We start from the raw sequence: 15,847 nt of genomic DNA, 5'->3' as shown, positions 1-15,847 counted from the left end.
CCAGCCGGCAAGGAAACTGGAATCTTGGTCCTACACCCACATGGAATTGAACTCTGCCAATACCCTAAATGAGTCTAAAAGCTGATTCTTCCCCAGATAAGAACATAGGTTGGCCAACACCTTGACTTTGCCTGTGAAACCCTAAGCAGAGAACCAGCTTAGACTTCTCATCTTCAGAATTGGGTGTTGTTTTAAGCTGGTAAATGTATGGTGATTTGTTATACAGCAATCAAAAGCTAATGCATAAACATTTAGGTTTGAGAATGATTAATTAATATGATCTGATACATAAACATTATTGTCCCCACATTATGGATGACCAGATGGACTCAAAGGGCATATGTCCTTTCTCCACAGTCTGACACTTAATGGCAGAAACATAATTTGAATTTGTATATATTGCTTTACTTCCAAGTGCCCTAACTCTCAAAAAAAAAAAAAAAAAAAAAAAAAAAAAAAAAAAAAGAGGGCGGGGGAAATTAGGCATGTAGGAAATAGGAAGACTGAATAAAGTTGAAGAAAAGAGACTCCAGTCAGTAGACATTGGAAAATGAGTTCTCTATCTTTGATGTGCCCACAGAAATTACAAATTCTAATTAGTTCCTATTAAGGAAACTGGATGGTTTTAACAGATCAGGGAGGGTTGGGATAGTCTTTCAGGCTTAATGTAACCAGGATTCAAGGACTGGATATAGGGTACCAGTCAGATTCTCCTGACAATGGCTCTTAAGGTTGGCAATGCAATCATTAAGCCAGGGGGCCAGGTACAGATGGCTGGGCTTGGTCTTTACCCAGGGTCTTACATTCTTTTTGGTCACCAGGGATAAAGAGAACACTTAGGTCAGGCCCCTAACAGTGTCTCTTCAGCTTCCAAGGAGGGGACTTAGTACGTAGTGATGTCAGCTGCCATGTAAAATGTTTAGATTCAATGAAGCTCTGTCCACTGGCTGTTGAATCAGGAGTGGTCAGTTCTAGTGAAGGTACAAAGTGTGATGTGTGTTTGTTTCAAAAACTGGTCTTTTCATTCATTTTTTTCTTTCTGCTCTCTCAGACACTAAGGAAAGTTGAGACGACAGGAAGAATCATTCATTAATTAATTAATTCATTCATTCATTTGTGCTGCCTACACACATGTATTAAGCTTCTGTGGGTATGCTCAGTGGGATGCAGAGACAACTGGGCTTTATCAGATCACAGTTTTAATGCAAAATTAAAAGCATCTTCTCTTCAGAAAGAGTAAAAATAAAATCTACCCCCAATTTTGACTCCATCTTTTAAAAAGAGTTTTAAACTATATAAATATGCTTGTGGAAGCAAGTTCCAAAAGTCTGTAATATAAATTCTACAGAAATCCATCCAAGAATAATTGAGTTACTGTTTCCAAGGAGGGGCTGTGCTGGTTTCACCTCTCGAATGTTCATCATGTCATTCATTAATTTGCTCAGGAAATATACACTGGGCACCTTCCATGTGCTACCCCAGGGAGGAAAAAGCACAGGGGTGAATGAAACAAAGTTTTGCCCTCAAAATCTAGCACAGGTGACTCAAACATGTTAATAATAATAACACATTCCGTGTGCCAGCTCCTCTGATAAAAGGAAACCTGTGTCTTTAGCCATAAACTCCCATTTGTGGGAGTAGAACCTGGAAACCAAAGGACTGTTCAAGGATATTTTTCTGCTGGGCTGGGTCTTTCTCTTTTAATCTACTTGTAAAAACTTCACTTTCCATTTCTACAGCCACTCCATCAGGAATTTTGATGAACCGGAGGACAGAAAGCCTATCTGTATGTAAAAAAGCGGAGGTATTGCTTGGTGCCTTTTGGATTTTTCCTCTGACAAGTGGTTGGCATCTGCTAACAACACGTTTTTTTCTGAGCTTTGTAACGTTGCCAGACTGAGAACTGAGCTTTGAAAAGGGAGATGGAGCTGTTAACAAATGCCTTTGTTATCTCTGGAATTGCTTATTGTACAGTGGTTCACAGAAAAAACTTGATGTGAATCTTGTCTCAATATTTACCTGCTCCTCCCAGGAAATATTGTGCTAAGAGAAATCCCCTGCGGTACAACAAATGTCAACGTGCCCAAGATAACTGGTGCCATTCACCCACCAAAGGCCCTTTTCCTGTCTGTGGAAACCCTATGATAAGACCCCAGGAAGAATTTCTTATTAAGTGCTTGGAGATCTTTTGAATTTGATGGCTGCTTGAAGTGTTTAATATACATCTTCCACTTCTTTCATTTGAGAAACATTTATTGAAATCGTCAATGTGCCAAGCCCTTTGCTGGCATCTTGGAATGTACTAATGAATGAAACAAAACCAAGACAGAATGGCCATCATAGAATTGATGTTGGCTGGAGGAGAGGAATATTTTACAAGCACATGATGATAAGCAATGATTGCAGAGTACGAGGAGACATAGTGTACTAGGAGATCAAAGACAGCTATTTTGAGAAAGTGATTTTTAAACTAAAACTGGAAGGTTAGCTGGGTGTTAGGAGTAATCTTAGGCATTGGGGTGGGTGGGTGAGGGGGGACAGTGACGAATAGGGAGGTGGCATTTTCTAAGCAGAGAGGACAGCTCATAAGAAAAGGGTAAGAGGTGAAAGAGAGCATGGCAAATGACCTTGGGCAAGTTGCTGAATGTCTCTATGCCTCAGTTTCCACATTTCTAAAATCGGGGTAATGATAAGACCAAATGGTAGTGTTGTGAGGATTAATCGGATAGTTCATGTAAAACATTTAGTTTGGTGTTTATTAGTATGTGCTCATGGCATGTTAGCATTTTTTTTCATTTACTGAGGAGCTAAGAAAAATTCAGGATCAAGATGGCTGAGCTTCCTGCGGTTCTCTCCTGAGTGTGTATGCCAGGCTCCCTTTACAACCAGAATGTAGCCTATGTTGTACACAAGAAGTGCCCCAATGTACATATGTAGCAAACATTTGCTGTTTACATGTCTGTGTCTGATTCAAAATTATCAGTTCCTTGCAGACAAGTGCTAGGTCTTATTCATTTCTGTATCCATGAACATAATATAGTGCCTGGCACAAAATAGTTTTTCAGTAAATATTTCATGAACAAATGAGTAAATAGAAGAGAATAGAAATAATAGAATAAAGTACAATAAAGTCAAATGGAATAGAAACCAATGAAATCCCCTTGAATCTCGGAGCTTAGCTAAGTGCTGCAGCAAACTCAAAGAAGAAGAGTTCTTGAATTCAGTCACTGAGATATTTACTGTGTAAGGACTGTTAGAAAATTGCTGCCCGGGCCACCAAAAGCTTTGGGGCAGCAGGAGAGTACAAAGCACACCCATCCTGCATTATTACCCCTTGCCTCTGAGAATAAACTGTGGGCATTGCATTTCTTCTGTGATTATCACTGATCCTGCTCCAGAGATGGGGAGACTAAGATTCATCCCAGATGAGGGAGCTTTCCAGAGTAGCACAGTTGATAGGCTGTACAGCTGGGATTCAGACCCTAATGAGATTCTGCCTATGCCATGACAAGAAGGTATGGATGCCTTTTAAAGATAGAATATAAAGTCCTTTCTGTCTTTGGGTTTTGTAAACATATTTGCTTTATATATCACATCATATCATATCTATATCATATCATATTCTATTCAGCTATTCTATCACCTTTCTCCTAAATCTAATGGCTCTCCTTTACTCATCCACTTACCTGGATCCCACTCTAGTTTGGGGATTTTGATCACATTTTAGCTCCTCTAAGCAGCCTTCTTGAACATGCCTAACCAGACTCTGAAGTCTGCTGTTAGTCCATCCGTTTTGCACCACTGGCTTAGTGCTTTGAAAATACTACATTACATACTTAGCTACCTTTTTAAAAAATTTTAATTGAATGTTTTTAAAGAGAGTAAGAGAGAGGGAGATAGAGGTAGAAACATTGATGAGAGAAACATCAATTGGTTGCCTCCTGCACACTCCCTGCTGGGTATTGTGTCTGCATCCTGAGCATGTGCCCTGACCAGGAATCAAACTGGCCACCTCTTGATGCATGGATCAGCGCTCCACCAATGAGCCACATTGGCCAGGCCATACTTAGCTATCTTTTTATTTAGATCCTCAGCTCAATAATAAAATCAGCAGATATTAGACCTGGGAGGCCCCTTACTCAGAGCTCAAATCTTAGTTCTATCACTCTGAAGCTGTGTGTCCATATGCATATTATTTAACTTCTCTGTGTTTCAGTTCCTCATTTAAAAAATAAGACCAAATGAGTTAATGCATTTAGACCATCTGGTAGTTTTTTTTAGTAGTTGTTAACTATTTTCTGAAGCCAATGGTTAAAGACATAGACCTTGTTCCTCAAATAAAGGTGAGTCTGAGGAAGGAAGGTACTGGACTTCTGTTTTACCTGCCTTCCTTATGGGCAACCCTCATGCACCAGAATCCCTGGAGCTCCAAAGATTATAGTTTTAAAAATACCAACTCACCCAACATTCTGTATAGACTGAAAAACAAAGGCCTAAAAAGGTGAAGTGACTTGTCTAAGCTCATAAAGCCAACAATCAACGGGGCAATCTGACTGTGGGCCAGCGTTCTCTACACTTGCACCACACAAGACCATGTCTTAGCATCAATTATCCTTTATGTATTTCTTTCTCCTCCACCATGTCATCCCCCAGCAAAAAGCCACGCATGGTTTTATTTATCCACTGAGGATACATATATGACTAAGCTTAGTGCCTGCATTTATGGACTTCACACACTAGGGAGGGCAGGGGATAGAAACATAACTGAGAGTTATGATGGAAGAGAATAGGTGTGATGATAGAGGTGTGCACAGATGGAGGATAACCAATCAGCCCTGAACAAAATGTGAAAGCATAAGGAGGAGGTAACAAAGCAAACTGAGCAGTGGGAGGCATTCCTGACAGAGGACACAGCTTGGGCAAACACACAGGACAGGGCACAGAATGACATCTGAGAGGAACTGCAGACAGTTTCCTTTTCCTACTAGAGTATGAAGCTGCAAGACAGAAAGTGGGGAGAGACAGGCCTGGAATAGAAAGTTGGGGGTCACTTACCAAGGGTGGAGGGTCATGCCTTGGAACATCTGTGGCTTGATTTTGGTTTTCAGAACTACATATTTCACTTTGAAGTTGAGTGGGTTGTATTTGTGGGGAAAAGAAGAAAACAACCCATGTTTTTGAAGGAGCATTAAAACAGAGTATTACAAAACATATGTTTGTATCTTCTAAAGTGATGGAAAGGGAACATTCTCTCCAACATTTGGCTTGTGCAGAAGTGCTGAGAGTCAACAAATAAAGACATTGACCAATCGCTCTGGGTGTTGCTTTGGTCCAGATCCACTTTGATAAATGGAGATTCAGCCATAAGGAGAGTTACCAAATACTGTTCAAAGCATGCTTGTGCTCCATTTCTCACAAAGGACACATTTTTCAGGTCAGATAAGGTGGAAATTCGAGAGAGCTTGAGAAGAGACAATTAATTGATGTGCTTAACTCTGACCAGATGTGGGAGCTGACAGTGAGGTACACCCTCCCTGTGTTTGCAGTCCCTACCCAGTGATACCGAGGGCTGGGGGGCTAAGGGAAGAGAAGGAAAGTGCCTCTGTGGCTACAACAAGGAGTCCTGGCAGCTAAAGTCTATTTATTAGTGTCTGTGCTCCTCCCCTGCTGTTATATTAATATAATGAATTGTTCACAGGTGCATCAAATGAGGTTTAGATGATCGCTGGGAGCTTTGTTACCCAAACAGGCCAAATTAGGAAGAACAGATGCATCAGGCAAACTACAATCCCTCAGCAGAAGTACAAAGCTTGAATTAATGAAGGTCGGTGCTCACATTTGGCCTTGATGGCCTTCACAGCAGTGGGATTCGGCCCCTGTTTAACTCTCGCTTGCCAAGAAGTACTCTCTGCCTTCACTTCTGTGGGGTTAGGACAGATGGGGTGAGTGTCCCCAGGAAATTATCCCCCCCCAAAAAAAATAATAATGAGAATACGAATAAGAATGATGGCTGCCATGGGTTGGGACTTACTATATGGTTGTGCAGATTTTCCCCTGAACAGGAAGGCTCCAGAACAAAAAGACAAATAAGGGCCTACGGCATCCTGTGTTCTGCAGCCTACAATGTGAGTCCTGCATGGGCTGTGCCCCTAGAGGAAGGAATACCTTTTTCTAACCATTTAACCATTGGCATGAAGTTACTGTCTTCTCCATAAAGGGTGCACTTTACCCTTTGGGCCTTGTCAGAGAGAGAGATTTTCTTAACCTTCATAAAAGTGCCATATGAGCTATGGGTAACCCCACAAATATTATCTCCAATCCTTACAAAAACCTTGTGAGGTAGGCATATGTATTAGCATCTTAAATTTATAAGTTAGAAGACTGAGGGCCAGAAGGATTGAGCAGCATGATGACAGTTACATGCAGCAGAGCAAGGATTTGATCTGAAGCAGATTCCACTTCCCTTGATGCTTTAAACTAAAATAAATTTTCCTTCTCTACATCTGTAGTTCCAAGAAGAGGAATGAGAAAGGGGATGGAGAACACATTGGCCTGGTGGCATGAGAGGAGCCCTGTAGCCAAGAGATATAAGTTGGCTCTTTGTTTTGTATGGAACTGGATTTGAGTCCTAAAGTTAGTGACTCTGAATTTCTGTGTCTTCCTTTAAAATTAGGATTGCACTAGACAGCTCATCTCCAAGGTCTCTGCTAAAGTCTCATGTCCAATAACTCCAGTGGGCTTTTCCTTTGGTTCACTTTTTTTTCTGTAATATTAATAAAACATAGATTCCATGTATTTTAGAGGGTGATCTGGCAACATGTACCCAAAACCATAAACATGTTTATGCATTCCCTCATGTACAATAATTACCTTTTTGCATATATTGAGGATGCCAATAAATTTCCAAAATTATTTCTTCTAGAGTTCTTGGAGTAGATGATTTGCAGAAGTCTTCTGAATACATAATTCCTTTCCCTTATTCTATAGCACTTTTTTTTTTTATAATCTCCATGCTGATATTGTTGTTTTCCATGTATTCTTCCTTTAACAGAGAAGTTTATTTAGGTCTAGTGTTTGCCAACAAATGTGATATGTGGATTGCCCTTGACCCCAATTTCTGTCCACGGACAAGCTTGTCTAATTCCTTTAACATATCTGCAGTTCATGGCAGATTGATGCACAGGGTTCTTAGTACAGTTCTTGTGTCTACTGTACATTTGTTTTGTACTGAACTGAGGCAGGCTCTTCCTCTTCACCTGCCTTTCAGGGACCTTTGACACTAATTAGATGAAGTGTATATGAACAACAGTCCTCAGGATTCACTGCTATGGGATTCCTTGTTTCCTCCTCTGTCATCTGTAGCGGTTTTAAAATTTCACTTGTGGAAACCATACCTCTTTCATTTTTCATTGCACCAACAATAACATTTTGTTTTTCTTTCTAATTCCAATTTTGTTTGTTTGTTTGTTTTTTAGTTCTGGGAATTATGGCTTACAGTGTTATAAAAAATAGAATTTTAATATTGAAGGAACTCATTTAGAAGGAGGATGTCTGCCCAGTGTTCAAGTTGAAACATCTTCCCTTTTTGGAATCAGAGCGAAGATAGCTGGGAAAGGCTGAAGAAATATCCTTTTAGGGTCAAATGGATATGATATGGTGAGAACATTGATCATATTGTCAAACAGTTCAATGCTTAGAGTTAATGAGCAATTCTTGAATAGTTTGTCACTATCTTGACACTAGTTATCGGTGTGATTTTATGAGTTTTTGGATTTTCTGTCTTTATTGGAAGATTGAGAGAAGCTTCCTCCAACTACTTTCTAATATTCTCAACCAAAGGCCTCTGATTATATAAAATCATATAATAACTTTGTTTTAATATTGAGCATAAATGCCCACATTAAGGCATTTTTATTTTAAATTCACTCTATGAATTGAATTCTAATACAGAGTCCGTTCCTGATGATCAGATACCTCAAAGCAGCAATATCTGCAATCTTTCTGATTACAGCTGATTTAATTTCTGTGTTGATCTTGGACTCTGCTGAAAGTAAGAGATGCTGTAATTTTTCAATAATTTTTTCACAATTCCTCCATTACATACTGAGTAGCCATTGGCAGATTTGACTGCCTTAAATGAAAAACTGTTGAAGAAACCATTTAGCTTAGAAAAGAGGAAAACAAAGAAACACTTGAGAGCTGATCTTTGGTATTTGAAATGCTGCCATGCATCAGAGAATAAACTTATTCTGTATCATTCTAGGGAGAAAAAATGAGGGATAATGGGTGGATGTTATAGGGAAATAAGTTTTAATATTAGACTGCAAGTTTCCAAAAGATCCTATTGGCTTTGTTCATTGTATCTACAGTATCAAACACAATGCCTTAACCATACAAATGCATAATAAACGTTTACCAAGTAAATATTGTTAATCACTTGAAAGCAATTTTGTGATAATGAATTCAAGCAAGGAATGTAACATCATTCTTTGGTCTATAAGGAATTCCTGACTGGAGAAGACAGATGTACTGAATCAACCTAAGGTTTCTTCCAACTCTAAGTTCTATGACTCTAGGCCCCAACTACAGATTAGAATAGAGGGTCTTTACTTTTAATTCCATATTTAATAGAATCATGAATGATGCAGCATGGTAGAGCAGAGTCCAGGGCCCTGCTTTCTGGTCTTACCTTAGCTGGCTATGTCACCTTGGGTAAGTCACTTGATTGGGTTGGGGAAACCATACCTCCTACCATATTTATGTCTTCCTTATATTGCCCTGATGATTAATGCTTGTCTTCTAGGTAGGTTTCTGCCTCTAGGCACCCTTCTCTAATCCATTCTATACACTGTGGTTGGAGGGATCTTTGTTAAACTTACTCTGACCATAACATTTCTCTTTGGATCTCTTCCCCATAGACTAAGGATAAAATCCAAACTCTATGTAATGATAAAGAGGCAAAGCTCTAGAATCAAATTAGATTTTCATGCTGTTAATTCCCAACTAGGAGGCTTTGGTGTATTTCAGTTTCTTCTTCTGTAAATTTAGGATAATGAATATTGCTACCTCAGGTTTATGAGAATTAAATTATTCTCTCACCTCCCCCCTCATGTCTGTGTGTGTGTGTGTGTGTGTAGGGAGTTATACTGTATACAGTATATAAAAGTTGGCTGTTCCATAAACTGACCCATCCCTTCCTATGCAGTCTTAGCACTGCTACCTGCCTAGGAACTACTTATAGTCCCTTGTACATACCAAGAAATGGTTCTTATCTTTGAACATGCTTCTCCATCTACCTAAAATCTCCTTGAATCTTTCCTTGGATCATGATCCCCTTTTATCTTTCAGGAACCAGCTCTGCAGCTTCTCTTCTTTCCCTAATTGTCCTCTCCCTGCTCAATGAGTTGTTCTCTCCCTCCTTTATATTCATTACTATTCTTTTCACATATCTTTATTAAGGGACTTGCAACACAATATTGACATAATTTGATTATATTCTGCCTCCTCTGTTAAACTGATCTCTCTTTGAAGACAGAGATTTTTGTGTGTATTCATCTTAGAATTCCCAGTGCTCAACTTAATTCTTGGTGCATAATAGACATATTCTAAAGGTCTGTTCAATGAGTGAAAGGATGAACAGAATATCATATTCTGACATCTCTAACCACAAAAGTGACTTTTCCTCTCATTTAGATACCTAACTATCATCTTCAAAAAATTATCATACTAGTTTATGGATAGCTACCTCATACTGCTTATAACTCCAACTCCAAGATAGGCAGGACTTAACTCTATTGCTATAAAATGGGGAAATAGGAGCCCCATTCGCTATTATTCATCTGAGGGGGGCATAGTAACTCTGACCCACAAGCATCTTACCAGAGGTTTGCAACATGTAAAGTAACTGGCTCATATGCATTCTCTCTTCTAGGCTGTTAGGGGAACTAGATATCGGGGAAGCCCTGTAAAGGAGTCAGGAAGGAGCTGCTTCAGTAACTATTCAAGAACTAGTAGAGTTGAAAAGATTATCTTCTTTCAATGACACCATTTCCTAAACTAATCAGAGTTTGTTTTTCTTCTTCTAAGTGTTTAGAGAAATACAGTAATGTCAGCATAAGCAGCTAAAACTTTTTTTAAATGTGATAAACTAAAAATACATGCAATACTACATAATGCATTTACATCTCAGGTTGTAATGAATGCAAATTATGGAAGATTCATATACAATGTGATTAGACTCCTCTAGCACATAATTTGTGGTTGAATTAACAAAGAAGCTGGTTAAATGAAAAAAATTGATTTCTCTTGTTACACCTTTTTTTGGTTATTTTTTCAGTAAGAAATATCTGAGTACACAAATAAATTAGATTACAAAGTTGGAGTTGTGGTTCAAGGTATGCATTCCAGTCTTTGGCTTTCTTCTTACAGACCAACAAGCCTACAGAGCTACATTATACTGTGCTCTGTACTTTCTGATAATATACTGTGAGACAAGTTTCAATAAAACAACATTGGGCTTTTGTAGTTCTGAAATAGGAATACATGGATGATTCACCAACTAACCAGAATACATTTTTTTCATAGCTTATTGAGCAGGGGCATTTTCTTGAGTCTTGTTCAAACTCATTGCAACCGATTTCTCAGATACAAATACAGAAATGTGTATGGTTAAATGAAATCTTTTCCTTGCTTGTAATTTGAGTAGTAGAACTGAATATAAATTTTGTAATAAAAATAATGCAAATTCTTTCTCATTTATTAAAAGAACATACTCTGTAAACTTATAATAAATATTCACAGATATAACTTTCATCTCCTAGAGACAATAAGATTCTTTTTTAAAATATGTTTTTATTGATTTTTAAAGAGAGGAAGGGAGAGGGAGAAAGAAAAACATTGATGCCCACTGGGGATTGAGCCTGCAACCTTGGCACATGCCCTGACCGGGTATTCAACCAGCAACCTTTTGGTACATGGGATGACAGACACCCAACCAACTGAGCCACAGTGGCCAGGGTTACAATAAGATTCTTGATGGCCCATGTCTGTCTCTTCTTAGTTTCTCTTTCTTTTCTCTAACTTTCTTCTATAGTAATTTCTTTTTTCCTCCCTCTCCTCCTTTTTTTTCTCTCTCCCTCTCATCTTTTTTAAGTACCTACTCTGAACAAGGTATTGAAAGTACAATGATGCCAATTACAGATGAGGTGTGGTCTCTCTTCAAAAGATGCCTATTTCAGTATCCTTTACATTTTGTCTTTTTTTAGAAGTACATTAAGATGTACTAGGTAGAGCCTGGGACCTAGAATATGTAAGGATCTATAGAGCAGAAAGAGTACTTGCTAGAAATGGTGGTTACAGAAATGTAACCTTTCTAACCTTTATAGACAGTTGTAGCTGCTGAAATGGACATGAACAAACTAAGCCACAAGACTGCTGAGGTCATGAGAAAGGACAGTGTTGCCCTGAAAGCTGAGCTCCGATGATTACAAGCTCTGTGACTCCATGCTGGTGGCTTACGGTAACTTCACTTCAGTTTCTCCATCTGTAGTTCTCACTGTGTGGGGTTATTGAGAGGATTCTGGGGAATTATAAAGGTGTTTGCCCATCATAGAGGCCCAGGAAATGTTCAGTCCTGACCCTCTGGTTTTCTCTCCTCTCCCTGAAAGTTGACCACATCTTTCCAAACCAGAGAAATATTTATTTGGGTTTCTTCTATTTCTTCGTCAGCTGGCTATTGTGGCCGGAAGTGATCGAGTTAAGGACTTCACGGGAATGGCATTTTGCAAACAAACACTCAGAACTCTTTCTTGAAATGTTCCCCATGTTTTGTTTGCTAATCATGAATTCTTCTGACATTTGATAGTCCAATTCAATTAGATTACAGTCTGTCCTCTGGGAAAGCCTTCAGGAGGAGGGAGTTGAGAGTGGGGATGTGATTGTGACCTCAGTGACATGTTTATGTCCTTAGAGCAATCACGCTATGTTAGAAAGAGCATTGGTTTGGAACCAGACAGGCCAGTGTTCGAATTCTTATTTCTCCACTACAAACTGTGTAGTGTTGCAAGTTACTTTGCTCACTGAGTTAGTAATAATTACTGCACTGGATGGACGTGAGGATCCCTGAGAGTAGATGGAGTTTTCTCCTTGTTTAGGACTCTCAGATTCAGAGGCTGAACTCCCCATCTGCTTATAGGATCCTGGTGTGGTATAATCTCCATTCACAAAACCTTCATCTCCACAGGTGTACTGTACACTGTTATGTGAGTAACTGAAGAGAGACTCTTTGCATTTTTAGAAGCCTGACAAACCTTCTATAAACCAGAATGAGGCCTCAGTGTTGGAATTTTAGCCTTGGTCAAAGGGTAAGAAAAGACGTTTAGCCAAGTCAAGGACCCCGGTCACTCCCTGAAACTCCTTTCAGGAAAGACAGTCTCCTTTCTGCTCCTTGCGAGGATGTGTTTAAGAGCACACATCCTGGGGCCAAACTGTCTGAGTTTAAGTCCTGGCTCTGCCTCCTACTGTGTGACATTGAACCAGTCAGTTGGTTTCTCTGTGTCACAGTTGCATCATGTATAAAATGAAAATAATAATATTAATAGTAGTGAGAACTGCTTTATAGAGCTGCTGTGATGAACAAATGAATTAGTACATTAAAATATTTAGGACAGAATTCATTCAATATTATGATTATTGTTACCCATAGGCATTGTGATATAGTAGAAGGGGCATGAGACCTGAAGCCCAAAGTGTGGATTCTAGTCTAGAACCTCTACTCATGGCTGCATGACCTTCACTGGGTCATACAAATTCTCTGAGTCTCCAGTTCCTCACATGAAAAATGGGTATAATAATTGGAACTTCAACCTACTACCAGAAAAGTTGTGTCCTAATAAACAGAATAAGGCTGTAAGGTGCTACCTTAGCCTAGGAAGTAAGGTTACTGTCTGAGGCTCCACCTCTAAACCAACACATACCATTTCAAAGCAGAAATATACAAAATTACCTTAAAGTAAAAAATTTCACCTATCAAACCAGAACAAAGCTGAAGTTACACCTTATTAACCCATGGTAGGGGAGGGAAACAGTCAAAGAAAGACAGTAAAGAGAGGCTTGAAGTATGTGTCCATGGTGCCCATCCAAGCACTAATCGGGACAGGGACAGGGACCTTGCTCAAGGACCACCAGCCCCTCCACCCCTGTTCAAAGCTGTTTTCTCCAACTACAAGCTGAGTGACTTACGGCAAGTTATTTCATTTCATCTTGAATAAAACCATTTCCTGATAACTCAGCTGTCCTGGAACAAAACATCCTGGCCAAGCTGATTTAACATCACCCACTGGCAGTTCTATTTCTCATCCTAAAACCTTAAGTTGGAATTCACATGTCTTCAGCAGTCTCCTGTAAGGTTTGTGGTTGGGAGTCAGTATTCCCAAGCCTATTCATTTCTGAGACAGATAAGCTGTATTTCATGACAAAGTCTTAGGGTCAAACATTAGCTTTCAGATGATTTGCCCAAGATAAATGCCACCTTGTGAGTCCTGTGGGCAGCCAGGCAGTCTGTCTTTGGAAGATGGCTTGGAAGAATGTGCCATCTTTCAACCTTCTGCAGGTGGCTCTGAGGGTCACATGCAGTAAGAAATATAAAGTGGACTTTGTCAACTATAAAGCACTTTGTACATATAAAGTGGGGTGTGGCTGTGAAGAAAGGGACAATGCTGCTATGAGCTTTGGCTTTAGGTTGCAAAGTGGCCTGGATGGATCTTCTGGTAGATGATAGATGCCAAAGTAAAGCGATAGCTTAGAAAGAGTTCCAGGTGACAATTCTACCCCCCTCCCCTTCAGAATATGGAAAACGAGAGAGAGAGAGAGAGAGACCCTCATTTTAAATATCAAACCCTCCCTACTGATTCCTTGAAGGCCTGGAAACAGCAGGTAACAGTGTATAAGTGACTTTGAATTAAAACTGAACTCCCTGTGTCCTTCGCTTCTCCCTCAAATGCGGAATGATTTTCTAAGAATTTAATTACCTAAGAACACAGCATCAAAGCTGTTAGGCCCTTGTTAGTGTTAATTCAAACTTAATGTGCATGAGATTTAGAGATCTTGGATACCAGGAAAATGATTTCAATTTAAATAGCCCTCTTTGTCCTACACATCACAAAACATCTTTTAACATAGTTTTTTTTTTTTTTTTTTAAATACAATACTGTAACCCAGGTTTCTCCCACTAAAAAGGGGATTCTCACTATGGAGAAATCAGATGCTCTCTACATAAGCAGGGTGTAGTTGAAAGAAAAATATGGGCTTTAGTGCTGTAGAAACCCAAGTTCAAATCTTAGAGTTTCACCTTTCTCCATGTGTCTGTGGGCAGAAGCTTACCTTCTCTGAACTTGAGTAACCTCTCAGCAAGAGCTCAGAGCTGATGGAGGGCAAGTGGGGAGAGTTACCAAAGTGGGACAGATGCAGAGATGTGTCTGGAAGCTGGTGGTCCTTGGGGAGCCTGGAGTCTAGAATTAGCTGATCCACCCAAGTCAAGGAAGACCCATGGAATGAATGCCAGAGTGAAGGACTTAAAAAACCCATTGGGTGTTGTGACCTGAAATTAAACCATGGTTAATATAAAACAAAACCATAAAAGACCATAAGGCTTTCCAGGAAAGCATAACTGCTTTAAAGATGTTATGGTCTTTTATATTAAATATCTATCCCATATGTTAACGGTGGGGTGATTGGATAACAAAAACCAATCCTACTGGAACACATTTATTTCCAGAGTGTGAGATAAGCTCTGTGATGTAAGGATTCCTTTAAAAGGCATAAAGAAACCTTCTGTTCCTATAATCTGAAAGCATGGCTTTGGGTAATTTGAAGGTCACTGTTTTAAAGTTTGAGATTAGAACTTTGTAATTAGACTAACAAAGATTCCTGTTTGTATAATTAATTTTAAATCAGTGCCCCAGCATACACTTGTTTCATGCATGTGTGGGGTTATAAATAATTTGAGCATCCACTGTGGTGGAATAGTGCTCCTGCCTTGTCTGCACCTCACATCAGGAAAGCCTACGATCAATAATACCTTCCTAACCAATGTGTGAGATAGTAGGGCAGAATATGTTCTCCCTTTTCTTAGATAACATAAGTCCAAGAGAGAGTAGGGACCTTCTTCAGAGCCACACAGTGGAGTGGTAGAGCCAAAAAAAAACCCAGAACTTCTGATTCCAAGCCTAGTATTCTTTTCAGCAAAAAGAAAATATTGCAAAGGAGCCACCACAAGCTTGATTATTCAGTAGGCAATTTCTCCCTCATAACATTGTTTCTCTCTGCTGTGGTTACCCAAATTTATAACCTAGTGTACCTTCTCTTTGCCGCTCCTCCTTCACAAGCTTTACTTATAAAATAACTAGAGGCCCAGTGCAAGAAATTCATGCACTGGTAGGGTCCCTAGCAGTTGCCAGCTGCAGGGCCAGGTACTCCCTCCCTCCCTCCAGCAGCCAGGGCCTCCCTCCCTTCCTCTGGCTTGCCTGCCCCCTGTTCCAACTCCTGGACAACTCCTGGTCAAGGGGACAATTTGCATACTACGCTTTTATTATATAGGATATGCATGCTCTGGCCAAATAGGTCAGTTGGTAAGAGAGTTGTCCCAATATGCCAAGGTTGTGGGTTCAGTCCCTGGTCAGAGCACATACTAAGTAGCAACCAATGAATGTATAAATAAGTGGAACAACAAATTGACATTTCTCTCTCAAATCAATAAATACAGTAATGTCCAGTGTCAGTTGTTTACACTTAGTGTGAACTTAAGCCACTATAGTCTCTCTCCCTTGGTCTTTTATATTTGTCATTTTCT

General features: G+C 39.6%; 1 protein-coding gene across 2 annotated transcripts in view; it reads left to right on the top strand.

The window, feature by feature from the left end:
• The window catches only part of DAB1 (DAB adaptor protein 1), a 1,070,166-nt gene that overhangs the window by 639,648 nt on the left and 414,671 nt on the right, over positions 1–15,847 (top strand). The gene's annotated exons all lie outside the window — the stretch shown is intronic.

Source organism: Myotis yumanensis, unplaced genomic scaffold (assembly GCF_028538775.1).
Source record: "Myotis yumanensis isolate MYYU_CA2020_CCGP unplaced genomic scaffold, mMyoYum1.0.hap1 SCAF_2, whole genome shotgun sequence".
NCBI lineage: Eukaryota > Metazoa > Chordata > Mammalia > Chiroptera > Vespertilionidae > Myotis > Myotis yumanensis.
The sequence above is the reverse complement of the archived record's forward strand: the minus strand, read 5'-3'. Positions and strand labels throughout refer to the sequence as shown.